This window comes from Lepisma saccharinum, chromosome 13 (genome assembly GCF_977018435.1).
Source record: "Lepisma saccharinum chromosome 13, izLepSacc3.1, whole genome shotgun sequence".
Classification (NCBI taxonomy): Eukaryota; Metazoa; Arthropoda; class Insecta; order Zygentoma; family Lepismatidae; genus Lepisma; species Lepisma saccharinum.
The window spans coordinates 15,493,792-15,510,432 of record NC_139241.1 but is presented as its reverse complement, the minus strand read 5'-3'; the positions used below and the strand labels follow the sequence as shown (position 1 = coordinate 15,510,432).

At 35.7% G+C, this 16,641-nt stretch overlaps 3 non-coding genes across 3 annotated transcripts; all 3 read left to right on the top strand.

The window, feature by feature from the left end:
- The first annotated feature begins 486 nt into the window (after positions 1-486).
- LOC145997801 (U5 spliceosomal RNA) lies at positions 487-604 on the top strand. The gene has a single exon (XR_014443192.1). It is a non-coding gene; the product is annotated as a U5 spliceosomal RNA (small nuclear RNA).
- Positions 605-2,164: 1,560 nt separating this feature from the next.
- Positions 2,165-2,282, top strand: LOC145997539 (U5 spliceosomal RNA). Its single transcript, XR_014442942.1, has one exon. It is a non-coding gene; the product is annotated as a U5 spliceosomal RNA (small nuclear RNA).
- Positions 2,283-3,842: 1,560 nt separating this feature from the next.
- LOC145997538 (U5 spliceosomal RNA) lies at positions 3,843-3,960 on the top strand. The gene has a single exon (XR_014442941.1). It is a non-coding gene; the product is annotated as a U5 spliceosomal RNA (small nuclear RNA).
- Positions 3,961-16,641: the final 12,681 nt, after the last annotated feature.

Here is a 16,641-nt window from a genome sequence, read left to right as displayed (position 1 = left end):
ATTCCATCACTACATATATACGTGCAAGAATCGCATGACATTAAAGTGACCCGTCACAACCGAAATAACTGCGGTAATTTTCTTTCTTGCTTCGGTTTGGTTTCTTTACGAAACATTATTAAGCATGCCTGTGGGAGAAACCCGAAAGTGTAATCGTGTTGCATATGAGAACAGATAAACTGAAAATTCTTCGTGAAATGGAATTTGTTGCCAAAGTACAAGTTCCCACTAGTTGAAATGGTGGCCGAGAGATGGCAGAATTTGCTGTCGGTTTATCATTTGTGTACGTTGGTCCGTGCACATGACGCAAATTAGAAATCGGCACGGATTTATATCCTTATTCTCTCGTTTTAAGAAACGAAAATCACACAAAACGAGGTTTTATGTTTCAACAAGTAAAACAGCAATTTCCTACGGAACCTACACGTTCCCATGAGCAGTGAATAGAACTGCAACATAGGCTAGGAAAAATTGGTGGCCTGGAAACAACTCTGGTTTCCCTTCATACGCAAAAGTCTTTCGCCTTTTACTAAAGATTTCCGTGGAGGGGAACAACAAACGAATCTAATATTATTTTTTATAAAGGCTTGGTACAAACTGAGCCCGATTAGCAAACACAACGAAAACTGTAGGTGGAAATGTGTGCTCTTGCTCAGCTTGATAATCTCTCACCTTCTGAAATTTGCAGGCAGGAGGATCTGTATGGGCGCTTGCTGCTAAATTTCCAAATGCTCTTGTCATTTCACAACGAAGCCGAACATGGAAATGACTTCACAGGGAGGATTGTATGGAAACAGAGTTAGCATGATCAAAACAAAGTGTTTTAAACAATATGTTTTCTCCGTTTAAAACATATTTCTTTGTTTATTTCAAATGTTTAAACAAAGCGTTTGAAACATGTTTCTTTTCAGATTTGTTTAAAACACATTTTGATACATGACGTTTGATAGTTTGTGATTATTTGTGTGTTTTGTAACTACGCGTTTTCTTTAAATGAGTATCATTCTCTTCATTGTGCATTAGAATCTTCTCAGTTGATCAAAATGTACATCAAATAACACACATATGGTGATGAATACCGTGGGCCACGTTTAAAATTCATGGCTATGATTTATGCAGATGTTTAAGATTTAGATCCATTCACGATGATAATTAATCAGAAGCTACCGCTTGGACTCAGTGGGGCCTGGAAACTGTGGATTAGTTGGAGCTTCTCGAACAGCGTACAGGCGAGATTTAAGACTAACATAAATGTGTATTTTAAGAAGTTAGTCAAGCGTTTGCTTGTAATATGAACACAATCAATCCTTGGATGTTCTACAGATACATTATTTTTCATTATTCTTAAAAAAATGTCATCTTGGCATTTTGTTTAAAAGTTTTATTTTTTTAAAAAAATATATCCTTTTCGACAAATCAACATTGAAAGCATGTTAAAACAAACAAAAGAACACAAATTTGCCAACCCTGTATGGAAGTAACATTGTGAAAAATAGTCGTTAGCGTATGATAGGAAATTTTGGAACACAAAATTCCTTTTACTTATTTCTTTCTCTCTTATTTACAATTGTCGAAATGTAACTTGCTTTGATGCCGAGAATTATTACGTTAAGTAATTTCCACGGAACTATCTTGTTTTATATTCATGGCTATTGCCCAATCTATACTAAATTTCGAGATTCCATCACTACATATATACGTGCAAGAATCACATGACATTAAAGTGACCCGTCACAACCGAAATAACTGCGGTAATTTTCTTTCTTGCTTCGGTTTGGTTTCTTTACGAAACATTATTAAGCATGCCTGTGGGAGAAACCCGAAAGTGTAATCGTGTTGCATATGAGAACAGGTAAACTGAAAATTCTTCGTGAAATGGAATTTGTTGCCAAAGTACAAGTTCCCACTAGTTGAAATGGTGGCCGAGAGATGGCAGAATTTGCTGTCGGTTTATCATTTGTGTACGTTGGTCCGTGCACATGACGCAAATTAGAAATCGGCACGGATTTATATCCTTATTCTCTCGTTTTAAGAAACGAAAATCACACAAAACGAGGTTTTATGTTTCAACAAGTAAAACAGCAATTTCCTACGGAACCTACACGTTCCCATGAGCAGTGAATAGAACTGCAACATAGGCTAGGAAAAATTGGTGGCCTGGAAACAACTCTGGTTTCCCTTCATACGCAAAAATCTTTCGCCTTTTACTAAAGATTTCCGTGGAGGGGAACAACAAACGAGTCTAATATTATTTTTTATAAAGGCTTGGTACAAACTGAGCCCGATTAGCAAACACAACGAAAACTGTAGGTGGAAATGTGTGCTTTTGCTCAGCTTGATAATCTCTCACCTTCTGAAATTTGCAGGCAGGAGGATCTGTATGGGCGCTTGCTGCTAAATTTCCAAATGCTCTTGTCATTTCACAACGAAGCCGAACATGGAAATGACTTCACAGGGAGGATTGTATGGAAACAGAGTTAGCATGATCAAAACAAAGTGTTTTAAACAATATGTTTTCTCCGTTTAAAACATATTTCTTTGTTTATTTCAAATGTTTAAACAAAGCGTTTGAAACATGTTTCTTTTCAGATTTGTTTAAAACACATTTTGATACATGACGTTTGATAGTTTGTGATTATTTGTGTGTTTTGTAACTACGCGTTTTCTTTAAATGAGTATCATTCTCTTCATTGTGCATTAGAATCTTCTCAGTTGATCAAAATGTACATCAAATAACACACATATGGTGATGAATACCGTGGGCCACGTTTAAAATTCATGGCTATGATTTATGCAGATGTTTAAGATTTAGATCCATTCACGATGATAATTAATCAGAAGCTACCGCTTGGACTCAGTGGGGCCTGGAAACTGTGGATTAGTTGGAGCTTCTCGAACAGCGTACAGGCGAGATTTAAGACTAACATAAATGTGTATTTTAAGAAGTTAGTCAAGCGTTTGCTTGTAATATGAACACAATCAATCCTTGGATGTTCTACAGATACATTATTTTTCATTATTCTTAAAAAAATGTCATCTTGGCATTTTGTTTAAAAGTTTTATTTTTAAAAAAAATATATCCTTTTCGACAAATCAACATTAAAAGCATGTTAAAACAAACAAAAGAACACAAATTTGCCAACCCTGTATGGAAGTAACATTGTGAAAAAAGAGTCGTTAGCGTATGATAGGAAATTTTGGAACACAAAATTCCTTTTACTTATTTCTTTCTCTCTAATTTACAATTGTCGAAATGTAACTTGCTTTGATGCCGAGAATTATTACGTTAAGTAATTTCCACGGAACTATCTTGTTTTATATTCATGGCTATTGCCCAATCTATACTAAATTTCGAGATTCCATCACTACATATATACCTGCAAGAATCGCATGACATTAAAGTGACCCGTCACAACCGAAATAACTGCGGTAATTTTCTTTCTTGCTTCGGTTTGGTTTCTTTACGAAACATTATTAAGCATGCCTGTGGGAGAAACCCGAAAGTGTAATCGTGTTGCATATGAGAACAGATAAACTGAAAATTCTTCGTGAAATGGAATTTGTTGCCAAAGTACAAGTTCCCACTAGTTGAAATGGTGGCCGAGAGATGGCAGAATTTGCTGTCGGTTTATCATTTGTGTACGTTGGTCCGTGCACATGACGCAAATTAGAAATCGGCACGGATTTATATCCTTATTCTCTCGTTTTAAGAAACGAAAATCACACAAAACGAGGTTTTATGTTTCAACAAGTAAAACAGCAATTTCCTACGGAACCTACACGTTCCCATGAGCAGTGAATAGAACTGCAACATAGGCTAGGAAAAATTGGTGGCCTGGAAACAACTCTGGTTTCCCTTCATACGCAAAAATCTTTCGCCTTTTACTAAAGATTTCCGTGGAGGGGAACAACAAACGAGTCTAATATTATTTTTTATAAAGGCTTGGTACAAACTGAGCCCGATTAGCAAACACAACGAAAACTGTAGGTGGAAATGTGTGCTTTTGCTCAGCTTGATAATCTCTCACCTTCTGAAATTTGCAGGCAGGAGGATCTGTATGGGCGCTTGCTGCTAAATTTCCAAATGCTCTTGTCATTTCACAACGAAGCCGAACATGGAAATGACTTCACAGGGAGGATTGTATGGAAACAGAGTTAGCATGATCAAAACAAAGTGTTTTAAACAATATGTTTTCTCCGTTTAAAACATATTTCTTTGTTTATTTCAAATGTTTAAACAAAGCGTTTGAAACATGTTTCTTTTCAGATTTGTTTAAAACACATTTTGATACATGACGTTTGATAGTTTGTGATTATTTGTGTGTTTTGTAACAACGCGTTTTCTTTAAATGAGTATCATTCTCTTCATTGTGCATTAGAATCTTCTCAGTTTTTCAAAATGTACATCAAATAACACACATATGGTGATGAATACCGTGGTCCACGTTTAAAATTCATGGCTATGATTTATGCAGATGTTTAAAATTTAGATCCATTCACGATGATAATTAATCAGAAGCTACCACTTGGACTCAGTGGGGCCTGGAAACTGTGGATTAGTTGGAGCTTCTCGAACAGCGTACAGGCGAGATTTAAGACTAACATAAATGTGTATTTTAAGAAGTTAGTCAAGCGTTTGCTTGTAATATGAACACAATCAATCCTTGGATGTTCTACAGATACATTATTTTTCATTATTCTTAAAAAAATGTCATCTTGGCATTTTGTTTAAAAGTTTTATTTTTTTAAAAAAATATATCCTTTTCGACAAATCAACATTAAAAGCATGTTAAAACAAACAAAAGAACACAAATTTGCCAAACCTGTATGGAAGTAACATTGTGAAAAAGGAGTCGTTAGCGTATGATAGGAAATTTTGGAACACAAAATTCCTTTTACTTATTTCTTTCTCTCTAATTTACAATTGTCGAAAAGTAGTTGTATTGACTGTATTATAAGGACAACAAATGATGAGCCCCCTCAGATTGATTTGCCCACACTTAAAACAATGGCAAATCGGGCATATGCCCCAATCGGCCAAGTGTGGAACTCTGTCTAATCCAAGATTTTTGTAAAAATGCTCTGAAACTACAGTGTACAAATGATGAGCCCTCTCAGATTGATTTGCCCACACTTACAAAAGTTGCATCAGCCAGATTTTTGTACATAAGCTTGTTAAAAATTGATATTGTTTTTGGATACACCTGAAATTAAGGCAAAAACCCATACCTACCCACACATATTTACTTCCGGTTTAAGTTCAATTGGATACCAGGTTCAATTTGTTTATCTAATATTAAAACAATGCAATGTGCAGAGACCCTCTAGAATTGCTCTGTGACCCTCTCATTTCTTACATCATATGTTTACATGTTTCATATTGATTAATGTGTGCAATTTCCGAGTATTGAAGCTTTGCGTGCAATTTCCGAGTATTGAAGCTTTGCGTGCAAGCAAAATTGCATCAGCCAGGAAATTCCCGTGAAAAATATGCCCCCTCGGAATTTCCCGTGAAAAAGCCCTCGGGAAATTCTTGTAAAAACAAAATTCACGGGAAATTCTTGTTTTTTTTCTTCTCGGACTGGCTTAGGGGTATATAAAGAGATTTTGCATTACATATCAGCCAGTATTATGAGAGTGGCTGAGGAGTACAGATGTGTTGTTACAGTGCTTCTCATACTACAGGCTTGTTTGTTTTAATATAAAATATTTCTTATTGTTCAATTTCTGGTATATTGAACAATATTTTGTATAAAAAATCTGATATTTGTTACATCTAGCTTGTTTGTTGTAATCCACTCTTATTTAGAGTCAGGCTTATATCTGTCCCAGCTTGTTATACAAAAATCAATACATAACACAGTGTAAGGTCATTGCTTTTCTAGGACATGCATGTCTGTGCAGGCATTTGTGGAAGGTCAGTTTAGATCAATATTTATTCTCTTTTTCCACTTGTAGGCCATTGGCTTTACAACCTGTCATATTAAGCATAGAGTTTTGATTTAAAACCCAAAAAATTTTATATAATAAACCGAGGATAAAAATTAATAATATTAATATTAAGTATATACACAAGAAATATACAAAGCACACAGCTGAACCCAACTGATATTTTTATTAAGTATAAAGTTTTGTATTGAAGCCCAGGAAATATATATAATAAACCAATAACAAAAATGCCAAATCAAAAATATTGCAATCAGTGTAATAAGAATATATCCAGCCCTAATTGGGCCAGACACCAAAAGAATTGTGACCCAGGGAAATGCAGAACTCCCACTAAAATATGTCCCAAATGCAATAAAATATTTAGCAAGGCATATTTCAATAGACGTGTGGGCTCTTGTTCTGTACAGTCATCAACATTGCCCCCACAACCATCTACATCTGGTCTGAAAAGAAAGCATGAAGCACCTGTTAATGCTGGACCTGCAAAGCAGCCACGCTATGCACCACCTATCCATAGCAGTTTTAATAGCCAATTAAGAGATTATCGGTTTGTATCAAAGCCAAGATGTGGTATTAAGAATTTTTTGAGCAGTGTAAATCCTGATGTGCAGGCAATTCTAAATGCACAAAATGGCTCTTATAAGTTGTCCCTCAAATTGTTTACACAATATAAGAAACCAAACGGCACAAAATTTACACAGCCCCACATAACAGAAACTGTACCTGTATATTCAAATGCAAATTCAGACACAATAATAAGCAGTTTAATAGATCAATTGAACATTAAACACTCTGAATTTGCAGCAAAAGAGTCTGGATGGAGCCTATGCGGTTCTCCACACAAGTTATATGTTAATATTTCTGAAATCAGCCCATTACAAGGATCTACATATTTGCCATTACCTGCCAATATTAAAAACAAAAGAGCCGTGGTTAATATTGAAAATAATGATGGGAAATGCTTTTTGTGGTGTATTTTAGCTGCTTTGTTTCCAGTTTTAAGGCATCCTGAAAGAATAAGTTATTACAAACACCATGAACACTTTTTTGACGATGCAATGAAGGGCTTAGAATATCCAATATCTGTTCAGAATATTGATAAATTTGAAAAAAAGGCCAGGCATATCAATGGCAAACAATTATCTATTAATGTATTTATTTGTTCCACTGGTCGTGATAATTGCTTGATAGAACCTCTCAGAATCAGTACAATTGATGATGATTCTGCTGTTCCGATTGATTTGCTCTTAATTGAAGGGGATGGTACATATCATTACACTCTGATACATAATCTTCAAGCTTTAGTAAGAAAGCAAATAAACAAATCCAATACAATATTCAAGTTGTGCAGAAGATGTTTAACTGTATTTTATGGTCAAAAAATGGTGAATGGGGTTCGTGAAGAAAGTGCAGAAATTGCAAAAAATAAGTTAATATAGCATTTAAAATACTGTGGCAACTATAAACCTGTTCATATGGTGATGCCAATGCCAAGTGAAAATTGCAAATTCAAAAAATTTGAAGCCTGGTTGGAACACCCAGCATATATAGTCTGTGATTTTGAATCAAATCTCAAACCTCTTGCATTCTGCAATCCAGATCCTGAAGAATCTTCAATTACACCATACCAGCTACATGAACCTTCCAGTTTTTATTATGTTGTTGTACAGGATGGTGTTGTTAGTAAAGAATATTCACACATGGGACCAGATGCCATCAAAAATTTGCACATAAAATAGAAAATGAGTGCCATGACATAGCATCTAATATCTTATTAAAATCAAAACCCATGTTGCCTTTAACAGAGAAACAGATTGAAGATTTCAACAATGCAGAAAAATGCCCGGTATGTAATTCTGAATTTTCAGATACAAAAATCAAGGTGAAACACCATTCTCATACAGATGGTAAATTCAAAATGGCCCTGTGTAATAGCTGTAATATTAAGATCAAGAGACTAAAATTTGTCCCTATATTTTGCCATGGAGCATCCAATTATGATTTTCATCATTTGATCAGGTACGAGGGGTTTGACAAACAGAATTTAAATATTTTAGCTGAAAATGATGAAAAATATATTGCTATTAGCAAAATAATTAAAGTTAATGATGTTCCTATTCACTTAAGATTTCTTGATTCCTACAGAATTTTATCTGCTAGCCTGGCTACACTGGCCACTCAATTATCTGATGATCAATTCAAAATCACATATGCCTTGTTTCCAAATCAGGACCTGAAATTAATTAGGCGGAAGGGTGTATATCCATATGATTATGTTACAGATTTTTCTAAATTTGATGAGTGTTCTCTGCCACCCCAACATGAGTTTTACAGCAAAATCAGAGGATCTGGAATCACTGATGAAGATTATCACCATGCCCAATTGATGTGGAACAATTTAAAATGCAAGACATTTGGTGATTATCACATGGCATATTTAAAACTTGATGTGACCCTCTTAGCTGATATATTGCAGGCATTCAGAAAATCTTCTATGCAAAATTATAGACTGGATCCAGTGTATTTTTACAGTGCCCCGGGCCTAGCATGGTCTGCAATGTTTTTAAACACAAAAAAGCAATTGGATCTGATCCAAGATCAAGACATGTATCTGTTTATGGAGCAATGTATAAGAGGAGGCATGGTGCAATGCTCTCAGAGATATGCCAGAGCAAATAACAAATATATGCCTGATTATGATCCAGAATTGCCATCAAATTATATATTGTATGTGGATGCAAACAGCATCTATGGTTACGCTATGATGGATAAACTGCCACATGCAGGGCTTGAATGGGTTGAAGATTTTAATATTGAGGATCTTCAGGACTTTGATGACAGTAATTATGGCCTATTCTTAGAGGTTGATCTGACAATTCCTGATGATTTACATAACAAATTTTCTGATCTGCCCCCAATTCCTGAGGTTAAGTGCTCACCTGGCTCTAAACAGAAGAAATTGATGATGACTCTGGAGCCAAAACAGGGTTATGTCATATATTACAAAAACCTCCAGTTCCTGATGCATCATGGTGTTCAAGTGACCAAAGTTGGAAAAGTTTTGAGGTTCAGGCACTCAAAATGGTTGAAGCCATATATTGTTACAAACACAGAGCTTCGAACATCTGCAAAAAGCCAATTTGATAAATCTTTGTTTAAATTGATGGTCAATTCTGTGTATGGCAAAACTATTGAAAATGTCAGAAAACATACCGATGTTAAAATAATTACTGACCCCAGCCTGAGCAAAAAATTGGTTGCAAAGCCTAATTTCAATTACAGAAGAATTTATGATGAAAATATGGCACTTTTCAACATGAAAAAAACAAAGATTAAGTTTGATAAACCTATTTATGTAGGGGCTGTGATATTGGAATTGGCCAAATTACATATGTTAAAGCTCTATTATGGTGTGTTGAAACCTTTTTATGGTAATTGTGTAAAATTGATGTACATGGACACGGATAGTTTTGTTCTTGATATTCAAACAGAAGAGGTTTATCAAGATATAGCACAGCCTGCATTGCTTGAATATTTTGATACCAGTGAACATACAGAGATTCAACCTCACAACAAAAAGGTGCCTGGCAAGTTAAAAGATGAGACACTTGGTGATGTTATTGCGGCATTTGCTGGGTTAAGGGCCAAGATGTACAGTTTTGAGACATGTAGTGGTGCTGTTGCCAAAAAGGCCAAGGGCATTGGCAGAGTGACTGTTGACAAAGAGCTTGAATTTGAGGATTACAAAAATTGCCTCAAATCGTGTAGCACAATCAGAACATCAGAATCCAGAATTCAGAGTGTGGATCACTTATTGACTAGCAATATTGTAAGAAAAGTGGCTCTGGACCCACATGATGATAAGAGATGCATTTTATCATGTGGCATACATACTCTACCATGGGGTCATTGTGATTTGAAAAATGGGAATCAATGCCCAATTACAGAGCATGATTTGAAATAAATAAACATGCCTATGAACTTATTTGGGTTTAAAAAACAAGCTATTATGGACCTGCCAACACCACAAGCCTCTTCTGATATAATATCTAAACTAAGTGCTTTGTTAATTATTCATCTGAACAGCATACTTACAGATGTTGATGATGAAACAGGCAAAACATTGTACATATTTAACAATAATTTAAATCATTACCAATTACCTGTAGGTGGGCAATTGCAATTTATTACAACTCCTGAGGGTGATGTTAAAATTTCAGTAGGGAGAAATATTTATAGAATTAAGCACTCAAACATGATTTCTGGCACTGTATATACTGTTTCTGCTGGTGACTGCTTATATATTGAGGTCCCGGGATCATATGACAAGCTTATACCCTTTTTTATAGAATTAAGAATCAGATATTCAATAATAAATAACCGCTAAAACAAAAATGCCTAATGATATATTTGGCCATACAAGGCATGAAGATCACAGTGATGAGATTTTGATGCTTGATGTCAGAGTCAAGAAATTAAGAAGTGATTTACAAGCTTTACAAACTACACTCAATGCCAGTCTTCAATTAGAAATTACAAATTTGCAATCACAATGCATGGACCCTCTCCTTAAAATTGATTCTGAACTCAAATTATTGCTTCAGAAATATACTGATTTGGCCACATTGGATAATTTTCAAAGTTTAGAAGAGGCTGTAGCAGCTCTTCAAGCCAAATTTAAGACCCAGGCTAACAACTCTGAGCAATTGAAACAACAATTGGAAGAGCAAATAAATAATGTCCAGGCACAGCTCCAAACAATTGTCAAAAGCATAAAATCACAAGAAGATTTTGATCTAGTGATTTCCACTCTAAAGGAACAGATTCAGTCACTCCAAATACCTAATCTGGACCCCTTGAACAATGCCATAGCCGAGGTTAAAGAAAAAATTGAGCCACTTGAAAATTTTATGAACAATTTGCCATCTTCTGATGCTTTGAATGCAATAACTCGGAGTGTAGCAAATATTAAGCTGCAACTTGAAACATATGAAGATTTTGGAAAAATTCAAAGTTCCATAACCCATCTTGAAGGTACAATAGCAGCAGTGCAAAGTGATTTGGCAAATGTACTAGAATCCCGATTGCCTGGGATTGTAGATACTCTTGTCAGTGTCCAGCACCAAATCACAAAGCTTGAAAACCTCAACACTGAATCTGAGCTATCTCATTTTCATCACTTGATCGATGATATCCAAACAAAACTTGAAATTTTACAACAATCAACACCCTCTCAGGCAGATATAGCCCTGCTCCAAAATGCTATGCAAAATGTGGCTGATGCTTCTGAATTAAACAATGTGAAATTGGCACTTGAATTTTTGCAAAATACAGTATCAAATCTGCCTACATCACAGGAACTTAAAAATATTAAGAGAGCAGTGAATCGCATATTGAAATCAGAAGATATCAAGAATATCCAAGCAGAGATCAAACATCTCACTCAGACAGTGGCCACTCTTCCAACTAATCAACATATTAATGAACTGCATGCCCTGTTTGAGGATATCAGAAGACAGGTCCATGATCTTACTGCTCAAAATTCAAAATTGGCAGTTGTTGAAAATTTACAGCAAATTGTAGCTAATATCAAGCAACAGCTAGGGACCATGGAATCCAATCAAGCAAATGCTCTGTCTGTTTTTGCCACCCAGCTACAAGAAATTGTGCAACAATACAAGAAACTTGTTGTGGACATAAAAATCAAGCCAGGCCATGATGATGTTGTTAGGACTATCAATGAGCATCTTGAATCTGTAACAAGCAGATTGCTCACAGCAGAAAAAGAAATAACAGGCATAATTGAGAATCCAAAACATACAGTAATTCTTGAATTGTACAGCATCCCCAACAAAGAATATGATTCTCCATTTACACCAGGTGGCAAAATATATATGCTGTCCCCTGCACAATTTTATTACCAATTTTTTGTTGGGGGCACATTGAGACCAATCAAGTTCAAATATTGGCTTCAACCACAGGCACACCACTACCCTACCTTATCAATAACAAATGCTGACAACAAAGTAAAAATCACCAGTGTAGAATTGGAGGATTTTACAGACCCCAATACATTAGAAACAGCCTATGCTGAAGATGATGGCTCTCTGGAATTTAAAATACAAATAGGGGATAAATTATATTTAGAAAATCCTGCAGTCTCAGCTGCTGAACACCCTATAGTTGCAATATTCTTGTTTACATATTATGTCTAGACAAATTATTGTTGATGAATTACACAGACAAGCACGACATAATTTTAAGAGACTCCCAGTAGTCATAAAGGGCATAGATGATTTATGGCAAAGCGACTTGATTGAAATGGCAAGTGGACAGTTGAAAAACTTAGACAAAATCAACAAGGGGTACAAGTATCTACTCACTGTAATAGACACATTTTCAAAATTTGCCTGGGCTGTGCCACTCAAATCCAAGACTGGAAAATGTGTTACAGAAGCCATCAGAACAATCATCAATCAGAGTGGAAGATCACCGCGCTATTTGCAAACAGATAATGGCAAAGAATTTTATAATTCAGTGTTTCAACAATTTATTAAAAGCCAGGCAATACAACATTATTCGAGTTACAGTGACCTCAAGGCCTCAATTGTAGAGAGATTCAACAGAACCTTAAAAAATCTTATGTATAAACAATTTACACTTCAAGGTAATTATAAATGGATTAATATTCTTCCAGAACTTCTACAAAAATATAACAACTCGGTCCATTCCACAATCAACATGAAACCCTCTGAAGTAACTTCATCTGATGAGCAAAAATTGATCAGCACTGTTTATTATCCTAGATACCAGCCAACAACAAGAAAGGCCAAATACAGGGTGGGTGATCAAGTAAGAATCAGCAAATATAAGCACTTATTCAAAAGAGGCTTTACCAGAAACTGGAGCACTGAATTATTTACAGTGGTTCAAATTAAACCTGGGACCCTTAACACATATATAATAAAGGATCACCGAGGAGAAATTCTCAAAGGCAGGTTCTATGAAGAAGAGCTCAGCAAAACTAAACAGCCTGACACATATCTCATAGAAAAAAATTATCCGCAGAAAAGGCAACAAGTTACTTGTCAAATGGCTAGGACTTCCAGAACACAGCTGGATCGATGCAAACAAAATAATAATATGAGCACCTGGGATGTTATAAAGAGGCTGCCAGAACCTGAACAGCAGAATAAGAGAAATGGCAAATTGCTGCCTGATAATATTAGGTGTCTTATTGTTGGGCCATTTGCTTGTGGTAAAACTACACTAATGGTTGATAATTTTTTATTGGCACCCAACTGGTTAGACTGGAAAAACAGGCACTTGTATATCTTCTCTAAGAGCTTGGAACAATTAAAATATCAGCAGCTGATGAAGCTATATGATGGATTGGATATAGCCACTTTTGAACCAGATGTTAAGCCACTTCATGAATGTCTCGATAATTCTGTTGTTGTGTTTGATGACATTATACTGGATAATCAAAACAAGGTTAGAAATTTCTTTACACAGGGCCGACACAAAAACATAGATTGTTTCTACCTGGCACAGACTTTTTCAAAAATACCGAAGCAGCTGATCCGAGACAACAGCAATTTTATATGTGTGTTTCATCAGGATCATACCAACCTCAAACACATACATGATGAATATGTAGGTGGGGACTTGAGCTACAATAATTTTTCCAAGATTTGCAGTAAGTGCTGGAACCAGGACAGTTATGGGTTTGTCACAATTGATATGACAAGAACACCTAATACTGGCAAATACAGAAATAAAATCAACAATTTTCTAGACATTGAAACATATATAAATAACCATGAAAAGGCCAATCATTGATGATCTTAAATTAAGAGATTATCTTGTAAAAAGATTTAAGGGATGGAAATCAGAGAACCGAGGAATTTATGAAAAACACAAACAAACAGAACAGCCTATAATTGATGCTATTGGTGAATTAGGTAAGAATATCAAAACTGTTACAGAGCAAAATCAAAATTTGATCACAGAGCTTGTACCTGTAGCTGCAAGGAACATATTAGATTATCCATTCACCCCAATTTCCAGTATTCATACACCTAGTCCTATTGCTCCTAGAAGAATTGAAGCTACTCAGGATCCTATTGAATTGGGTCTTCTTGCTCAAAAATATTTAAGCACACCTAAAGACAACAAAGATGAGGTTTTTGGCTTATATGCTGACACAGAGCTTGATCGTAGCATCATACATAGAATTGGCAATTTCAGAGTAACATTTATGGGGGATGATCTGATTGTATATTCAGAATCTCGTCTTGGAGAAAAAGGTGCTTTTGTTAAGTACCCCGGCACACCTAGATTGTGGGAACTGATGACTAGGAAAAGGCCTGGCAGCTATACAGATCAAGATTATGAATATTACAAAGAAATATTAATAAAATCAGATGCTCTATACCAGAACAATGATCCCACACAAAAAAGAGTCAAGTCGAGCAGTGGAGCAAAATACAATAATTTAATCAAGCCCATATGGTCTCAAATCAAGACAGGCAGTGGAATCAAACAATACAACACCCTGCCTAAAGAATTTGTGTGGGTTGATGATGTCAGGAAACTTGTAGATAGGTTATTGGTGATAGCTGGTAAGGAAAATGCTGGGAACCACAATTTTTACAATGAAAAGGTTGGAATTATGGACATGATAAGCACAAAATTGTCTAATTTTATAGTGAATGACACTAAGGGGATTGGATATCTTATAAAAATTATTAATACTCTACCACCTAAATTTTGGAATATTTCTGAGGGTCGGGGCCTTGTTAATGACATTATAAACAAGCTGCCATTTGAACTACACATTCCAGGCTATCAGTATTGTGGTCTAGGCACAAAATTGGACCACAGATTAAACAGAGGTGATCCTGGTGTTAATCCCCTAGATGCTGCTTGTAGAGACCATGACATAGCATACAACACACATTCTGATCTTGACAAGAGACATGTTGCAGACAAGAAATTAGAAGAGGCTGCATTTGGTAGATTTGTAAGCAAAGATGCTTCTTTGAGTGAAAAAATAGCAGCATTGGGGACCACCATAGCTATGAGCACCAAACAAAAACTGGGGTGGGGGTTGTGAATATGTATATAATAAACCTACAATGAAGGCCAAGGGTGTTATGTATCAAATACCTTATGCTGGTCTCAAATCTCTTAAAACTATTGACAGTCTTTTGACCAAAAAGCAGCGCAAGAAAAAAAATTATTGTATTGCAAAGGGACATGGTATGAAATTGTTGCTTAGTACCCCCCAATTAAAAAAATTACAGCAATCAAGAAAAAAATCACATGTGGGGGGATTTATATTTACCATCCCTGCCATCTTAGCTGCTCTCGGGGCTGTGGGGAGCTTGGCCGGGGGATCAGCCGCCATAGCAAAAACAGTAATAGATGCCAAAAAGAATAGGGCAGAATTAGATGAATTGAAGCGCCATAACCTGGCCATTGAGAAACAAGGCAAAGGTGTTAAGAGAGCCATGAATAAGTTTAAAAAAACAAGAGCCGCTTACAAACCAAGATATTGAAGCTTTAATCAAGCCACTGGGCATCAAACATTTTAGAGGTGTGTACATGTCTGATTCTTTACCAGAACAACCACTCAACAAAGAGTGTGGCATTGTTAATTTGGATAAGTACAAAAATCAAGGCACTCACTGGATTTGTTATCTTAAATATTTAAAAAATGAGGCATTTGTGTTTGATTCATTTGGAGGTGTTCCACCTGAACATTTAATAAAATATCTAAAATCAGCTAATCTTTATTACAATAATGCCCGTGTTCAAAATTTCAAAGATGTTAATTGCGGACATTTGTGTTTATCTGTTCTTAGATATATGTCTCAAATAAATAAACCATCAATTGAAGATTTTCAAAAAGCCTTGTGGTATCTGAAACATCATGGGGGTATTCCATCTCACCAGCCAAAATTCAATATTGAAACTCAAATTGCATGATGACATAGTGTATCCCAAAACAATAGCTCTCAGAGCATTTTATGGCATGTACTTAATCCCTAATATTACACACCACAACAACACAATTGCAGTTGGTGATGAAAAAATTGTCATCACTCCAGGGCAATATAATCTGTCCACTCTAAATGCTCAATTACCCAGAGGTGTAGTGTTAAGTCAAAATTCTGTCACTCACAGAGAAGAGATTGTATCTGCTACAGAAACAGTGGATCTGGGTACTATAGGAGAGCTGTTAGGCTTTGAGAACAACACAAAACTTGAACCAGGCATCAAACACACTGCTATGAATATACCTAAATTCTTGGCCATAGAGACTCTGAATATTCACTGTAATGTGGCTGAGGGTATGATCACCAAATCAAATGGCATTGGCACTCACAAACAAACTGGCATCATTGCAACATTCAAACCTAATTCTGAATTTATGGAGCCCATCATCTACAATCCATCCCCAACATTATATTTTCCTGTGTGTCATAATAGAATAGATAATATTGAATTGATGGTCACTAATGAAAAAGAAGAATTAGTTGATTTTGCTGGAGCCACAACAACTGCAATCATAGAGATTAATATTTAAATAAAAATACATACAAGAGGAAAATGGAAAATATTGAGAGTTATGAGCTACAATCATTCCCCCCAAACAGGAGGACATTTGCAAATTTAAATCAACCC